Source organism: Macadamia integrifolia, unplaced genomic scaffold (genome assembly GCF_013358625.1).
Source record: "Macadamia integrifolia cultivar HAES 741 unplaced genomic scaffold, SCU_Mint_v3 scaffold115, whole genome shotgun sequence".
Lineage (NCBI taxonomy): Eukaryota > Viridiplantae > Streptophyta > Magnoliopsida > Proteales > Proteaceae > Macadamia > Macadamia integrifolia.
This window is the reverse complement of record NW_024868103.1, coordinates 295,901-302,531: the sequence shown is the minus strand read 5'-3', so window position 1 is coordinate 302,531 and position 6,631 is coordinate 295,901. Positions and strand designations below refer to the sequence as shown.

The 6,631-nt window shown below is 38.1% G+C and overlaps 1 long non-coding RNA gene across 1 annotated transcript; it reads right to left on the bottom strand.

Moving 5' to 3' along the window:
• Positions 1–788: 788 nt before the first annotated feature.
• LOC122062949 lies at positions 789–6,415 on the bottom strand. Its single transcript, XR_006135154.1, has 2 exons — positions 6,355–6,415; positions 789–1,110 (listed from the first exon to the last, which is right to left on the bottom strand). It is a non-coding gene; the product is annotated as an uncharacterized LOC122062949 (long non-coding RNA).
• Positions 6,416–6,631: the final 216 nt, after the last annotated feature.

The following is a 6,631-nucleotide window of genomic DNA, read 5'->3' as shown; positions in this document are numbered from 1 at the left end:
TAGGGGTGTGAGGCCTTATGGTCTCAATGACATGATGGCCTGCCTGGACACCACCACCACTCTACTGAGGAGAATGGATAACCGACTAGAGATTATGGACAAGAACTATTGTCTCATGGACACTAGGGTGGCCTCCCTTGAGGCACAGATGTAGACAATGGTCTTCCACCTTGCCATTCTGGTGCCACCTCCAGGAGCACAAAGTCAAACTTAGAACCAAGGTCAGGTTCACGAGCATGATCAGTAGCAACAATAGTGGTTTATATTGCCACAGTATATTTAGGAATTACAATTTATGTTTTTGGGCACAGTTGACTTTTGCTTCAAGTCTGATGTTTTCGGTGTTATGTTGCAATTTATTTCCTTGTCTTTATTTTTGTCAGCTTATAAATTCCTAGGTATTTAGGCTAGTTAGGATTTCCCTATTTTCTGTCATTTTATTTTATGAAAAATGATGTAAGCTTATATATATTCAAGTTCTTTATATAATGAAATGACTTTGATACCTAATCTTGTATCCTAGTTGTGCAATTTCTATTAATTATTGTCTTTGAAATTTTTATTTTCAATCCTAATCCCTCATGGTTTAGTTGAGATTGTGAGTTAAGGAAGAGCATCACGCTCTGATACCAAGCTGTCACACCCCACTTTCAGTAGACCCGACTTACCGTATATGAATACTAGTGGTGTGAGTAAGACGCTTACCCATTTTACGAACCTACTAGGATCTCTGATAGTAGTATCTTAACGATTCACAATCTCACAACACAAACCAACTAATAGCAATGGAATCAAAGTATAATAACGAAATCATAAGTAAAATGGGGAACATCTAATGATAATGTACATATCCATAACCAACTTTATCCATTTACAAATAATCATGGCTTATACATACATAAGCCCAAAAGAATACCAATAGTATCATTCAATATCAAAAATCACCAAAAGTGCACCATGGTCCTTAGAGTGCGGCATAAGCATAGTGGTCACAAGCACAGTCATGGTCTTGCTCCTCCACTTCTGGCATCCACCTATCACTCAGTCCATACTCTAGCTCGAAAGGTAACGGGTCACACGCTATAGGTACAACGGTACCTGTATCATCATCTAAAAGGGGGCAAATACATGGGGTGAGCTTTCCAACTCTCTCAGTGAGGGGTGGGGTTCATGCACAACCAAGCAAAGGCAATCGCATAAATAATTCATGATGCATGATTAAAGGAATTAAACACATAGTCTGATGCTCATTATGCAATTCATTTATTTTACTATCCATCTAATAATACAACTAAGTTTGGTAAATGTTACTATGGCACATTAGGCCATATCCCTGGTCTTGTAACTACCATCGACTACAAAATGATACAAACCCTAGCCGTGATTAGGAGCCTACCAGTCCTGATATATGTCAATCGATCACCCAGTAAATCCCTGATAACCTCTCCTAGCAGTCACAGCACCGGTGTATCCATCGACCACACCGGATAAGTTCTCACCTTCGACAACAATCACATCGTACCGCGGGTCTGGCATTCTAGGAAGGTTCATCGAACATACCACCATTGGGTTATCCAACACCTTAACCCCCATTGGCAAGGGGATGTAGCATGAGGAATGTCACCTAACCATAATATCTTACGTGCCTTCATAATGATACAGTTAGTATGAACCACGCAACATCGGTATCACCATTGACCATGAAGCGGTTCCATTTCCAGGTATAGCCCTAGGGTACATGATACTGGGAGCACATCAGCCACAAGGTGTAACCCACAACTATATACCTATCTAGCATGCAAAGTAGTTGAGTATGGACAAAGTAACACCGGGATTCCCATCAGCCACAAAGCATATCCATTTTCAAATGCAGTCCCTGAGTACACGATACTGGCAACACATCAGCCACAAAGTGTAATCCACGACTACACTAACTCTAATGCACATAATCAATGCATCAATACAACAAACATACTGTAATCATGGTACCAGTACCACCTCGGCCACACCAGATCCCATCACACATATCAAATACATCTTATATCATTTTCATCAAAATAATACATGTAATAGAACATCATCATCATTTAAGCAATTTAAATAATCATGCAAAAATATATACATGTGAGCAGTTGTAAAATGATTAAACATTCCCAAAAATAAAAGTCAACCATCCCTCACCTTGATTATGCTTGTGTGGCTTGGGGTTCAAGTATGGCCACCGGTTATTCAATTTGCTACTATTGGCCTCAGGGTACATGCGAGTCTCTATCCTAAGCACAAGCATAGTTGAGTGTTATTATGTGTCAGAAACATCAAAAAGGTCCCACAGGGGTTACCCCTAAAGGTTATAGACAAAGTCCCACATTGACAATACTGTCATCGAAAACAGTCACTTTTGACTAAAAACATCAGAGGTGTTTTCGGTGAGTGTAATAGAGAGCTCCTAAGGCTGAACAGGTCAGTGGAAATAGTCAATGGAAATAGACCCAGTGTTTTCTCTAGCAGTACAAAAGCTGCCCGTGAGATTTGGGGCTTTTCGATTCAGACCCGATTGTCGAGATTTGCTCCTTGGAGTTTATGGGGGATGTTCCTAGGGTTATTTTAAGCCAATAAAATCCCAATTCCATGGAGACATTTGGGAGACACGCCTATCGAATGATCGAAATGCTAGATGGACATTGGTCTAACTTGTTGCCGGAGCTCACTGGACTTGGTTTGACTTCGTAATAGCACCGGGGAGGTGAAATACGTAATCCCCGAGCTCAAGAAGGTATGTGGGCCAAGATTCCATCTATACCTAGCTTGCCCTACCTCAAAATGAAGGAGAGTGGTAGGAGAGGTAGCATTTATCTTCAGTAAGGATGCGCATAGCCGGGAGCAAGTGTGAGCCCCAAACCCTTTCTCCTTCTTCTTCCCCCTACTTTCTCTTCCTTTCTCTTCTCTCTTTTCCCTCTTCCACATTTTGGGCAATTGAGAAAATGGGAAATGCCTACCAAAAAAAAAGAGAAAATGGGAAATGAATTAACTTCTCACTTATACAGTAAGTCTCTCACTAGGGTCCGTTTGGTTGGTCCCTATCCAGTCAAGGTAGGTTATTATACGATTCGGGGCACGTGGACCCAACTCCTTCGATCCATAGGGTGCACGTGTCATAAGAAAGGTGTGGAGGAGTATTTGGAATCATCTGGGTTTGTTCACGATGCGGGTAAAGGAACACATGGGCATCGAAACCCAACCAGTAGCCTAAATGGCCAGTAAAAATAGGTCAGCAGAAACAGCCTGGGCATGTTTCTATGGTCATGGAAACAATGTGTCTTGATTGCTTGTTGTCCTTCAGTCAGGTCTTGCATGGTTAGTTGCCCTAGATTGTGTATATGGTCTTCCGACAGTTTTGGTGTGTGCCTGGATTTGTGAGTGGGGTGTCTGGTCACTTACTGTCCACGATCAGGAAGCTTGAATCCCCCCTAGTTGGATAGACAGGAGATACACTGGCATGTGGGGTCATCCTTCCCTCTTTGACAATGGGCTACTGCGAGCCAATACCCAGTGGTACTTCCCACTTTCGATCCGAGATCTATCATGATAATTCAAATTAGACCAGGTTAGGGCATGGGTGTAATAGGAGTCGCCACCTAGAAGGGGCCTAGGACCTATAAATGTCTCCCCCAATTAAAGGGGAGAGACTAATGACTCTGATGGATAAGACTGGTTCGCACCAGGATTCTGGGCAAGTGTCAAGTGACAGACTGGGAATGTGTTAGGCACTCAAGTTGCTCGGCCCTAAGGCCGGTCTCTTTCTGTTTAACCAAAGTTTATTTGTACCCTACTAACTAGTACTAAATCTAGGTCAATGAAACCCTAAACTAGATATCTAAGAATGACATGTGAAAACCCTAAGCCAAGTATCTAAATTATGCTAGCTAGGTTATGATGCAAATAATAAAATGATTACGCTAATTAAAGATTAAAAAACATAAATGATTTAACTAATGTGTTATGAGTCTTAGATTAATCTAATTAAATTATCCTAGACCTAGGATTAGTTAAGCAACTTATGAAACCCTAAATTAAACTAAATCGATTAATTGAGCCTAACCTAGGTGGATGATTAATGAATTTTTGAAATCCTAAATTGAATTAATTTAAATGATTAATCCTAATCCCTAATAATTTGTGAAATAAATTATTGCAATCCTAATTAATCTAATTAGTAAAAATATTTTTAAATTAAATGAGACCTAATTTATTTAGAAAAGTGAAATGGACTAATTAGATTAAATGAATGCATTTTACTAATCTACCTAATCTAGTTTAGGAGGATTAAACTAAAACTAAGATTCAATTAAATAAGTTATGAAACCTAATTGCCCTAATTATGTTTACCTTGAGCTAATCTTAAGATGGTTTAAACACCTTAATTAATCTAATGAGAAAGAGAACCTTTTAAATAAATAAAGCAATGACTAAGTATCTTCTAAATTACATATGACTCTATGTTATACCCAAATTATGCTAGAGTTTAAAATTTATATCCGTTGAACTAATTAAATAATTAAAACAATTAATTACAATAAGGAAAAGCACTAGTGAAAAATGATACATGAGTTTAAGTAATTAAACTAATTGAAGAAACTAAATGCAAGAAGCTAATTAAAATGATTAAAGAAAATATATCATACTAAAATGAGGAAAACTAAATAAACGGAATGTAAGTAAATAAACATACTAATTGAATGAGTTAAAAAAAATACTAAAAAACACTACTTTACTTTGAACATGATCTGATTTTTATTGCACTTAAAATGGAATAGGATGAAGAACCCTAAATGATAGGAATTGATAACGCAACTCGAGTCCCCAAATACATGCCTATTGCTATGGGCCGGTTTGAGGGGTCAGCCACGCCCACATTACCCTACGTCCTAGACTACATCCCATAGACCCATTTTCCGTTTCCAAACCCTGATTTAATAAAAGGAAATGAAACCCTATGGTTATCATAGGATTCAAAAATAATAAACAAAAACCCATTCGATTTCAGCCCTTGATCCAAGGGGGCTGGATTAGAGTGGCCCTAGGGTTCCATATGGAATTCCCTAAATGTGAAGATTGAAGCGTGGCAAAGGCAATGGTGAAATAGGAGAAATATCACACAATTATAGGGGTCGGGGGTATATTACAATTTGAATTATAAAAAATAAAAATAATGAGATGAACAAAAATAAACACAAAACAAAAAAAGAAAGAAGGAGATGGAATGGAAATGAGTTGCAGGTTTTGATAATGGAGAGAAAGGGTTTCAGGTTCGGTTAGGAAAAATAAAGAAGGGTTAGGTATGGAGAAAGGACATGGAAAAAGAAGAAGAAAGAAGTTAGCTGGATTTCAGTTGCAGCAAGGGAAGGGCAGCTAGAGAAGAAAATGAAAGAAGAAAAGAAGATAGATGGTTGCAGGTTTCAGCAAAGGAAGAAGAAAGAGGGGAGGCTGGTAGGCTTTCGACCATGGAAGGAGGAAGAGAAGGCGGCTGGGTTGCAGTTCAGCTAGGGAATGGTTGCAGGCAAAAGAAAGGAGAACAAGAAAATGGGAAGATGGAGAGAAGGTGTTCGGTTACAAAAAGAAGAAGAGGGATGAGTTGAGTGGTTTCAGCCATGGAGAAGGACGGCTGGAGAAGGTTTCAGCCACAGGGAGGAGGAGAGGGTGGCTGGTGTGGTCTGGAAAAGAAGGGGTGGCACCTAGAGTTGGGTTCAACATGGAGAAAGGGGAAGAAAGAAGAGAGCCACCAGGTTGTTGGGAAAGAAGAGGAAAGAGGCATAGGGTTCCTAACCTAGTAGACTAAGTATAAAAATAAATAAATAAATAAATAAAAAATAAAAAAAAAATAATAAAAAAAAAAAAAAAAAACAATTGAAAAATTAAACCAACTCAAACCTACCTAAGTGAGTATATTAAAACAAAAACAAAACCAATTAATTGAACCAAAACAGAATAATAGGAAAAATCAAACCAAATTAGGTCTAAAACCGAATTTAGCAAAACCAATGGATTGAACTCAGTTAAAACAAAATAAACCTAATCAAAACTAAATAAAACAAGATAAACCAAATTGAAATTAATTAAACCAAATTAAACTAATCAAGCCTAATAAACCATATTAAACCAAATTGAAACTAATTAAACCTTAGTTAATCTAATTGGACAAAAAAGACATAATTAAATGGATAGAATCAAATTACACCTAAATGAACCAACTAAAATAAAACCAACCCGATCTAATTAAATCTATATGAACCGAATTAAAAAATCAAATCTATTAGTTAAACCAGTTCTACATTGCCATTGGGAGAAAGAATTTACCTTCAAACCGGCTTTAATCAAGAAACAAGGAGGGGAGATAGCCCTTATGCTTCAAGCCCCAAATCGAACCAAATCGAACTAGACCTCCCTCCCGGCTCAAGGAAGGATTACACATTAAATTTTTTATACTTGGATGGATTTTTTGTTTAAAGAGAGAGAATTAGCCAAAACCTTAATGGGGCCATTCCTTTTCCAAAGTTTTTCTCTTCCTCTTTGAAAGAGGTGAAGGGCTATATTTATAGCCAAAGGAATGGGGGAGACCTCTCTTTGGTATCCA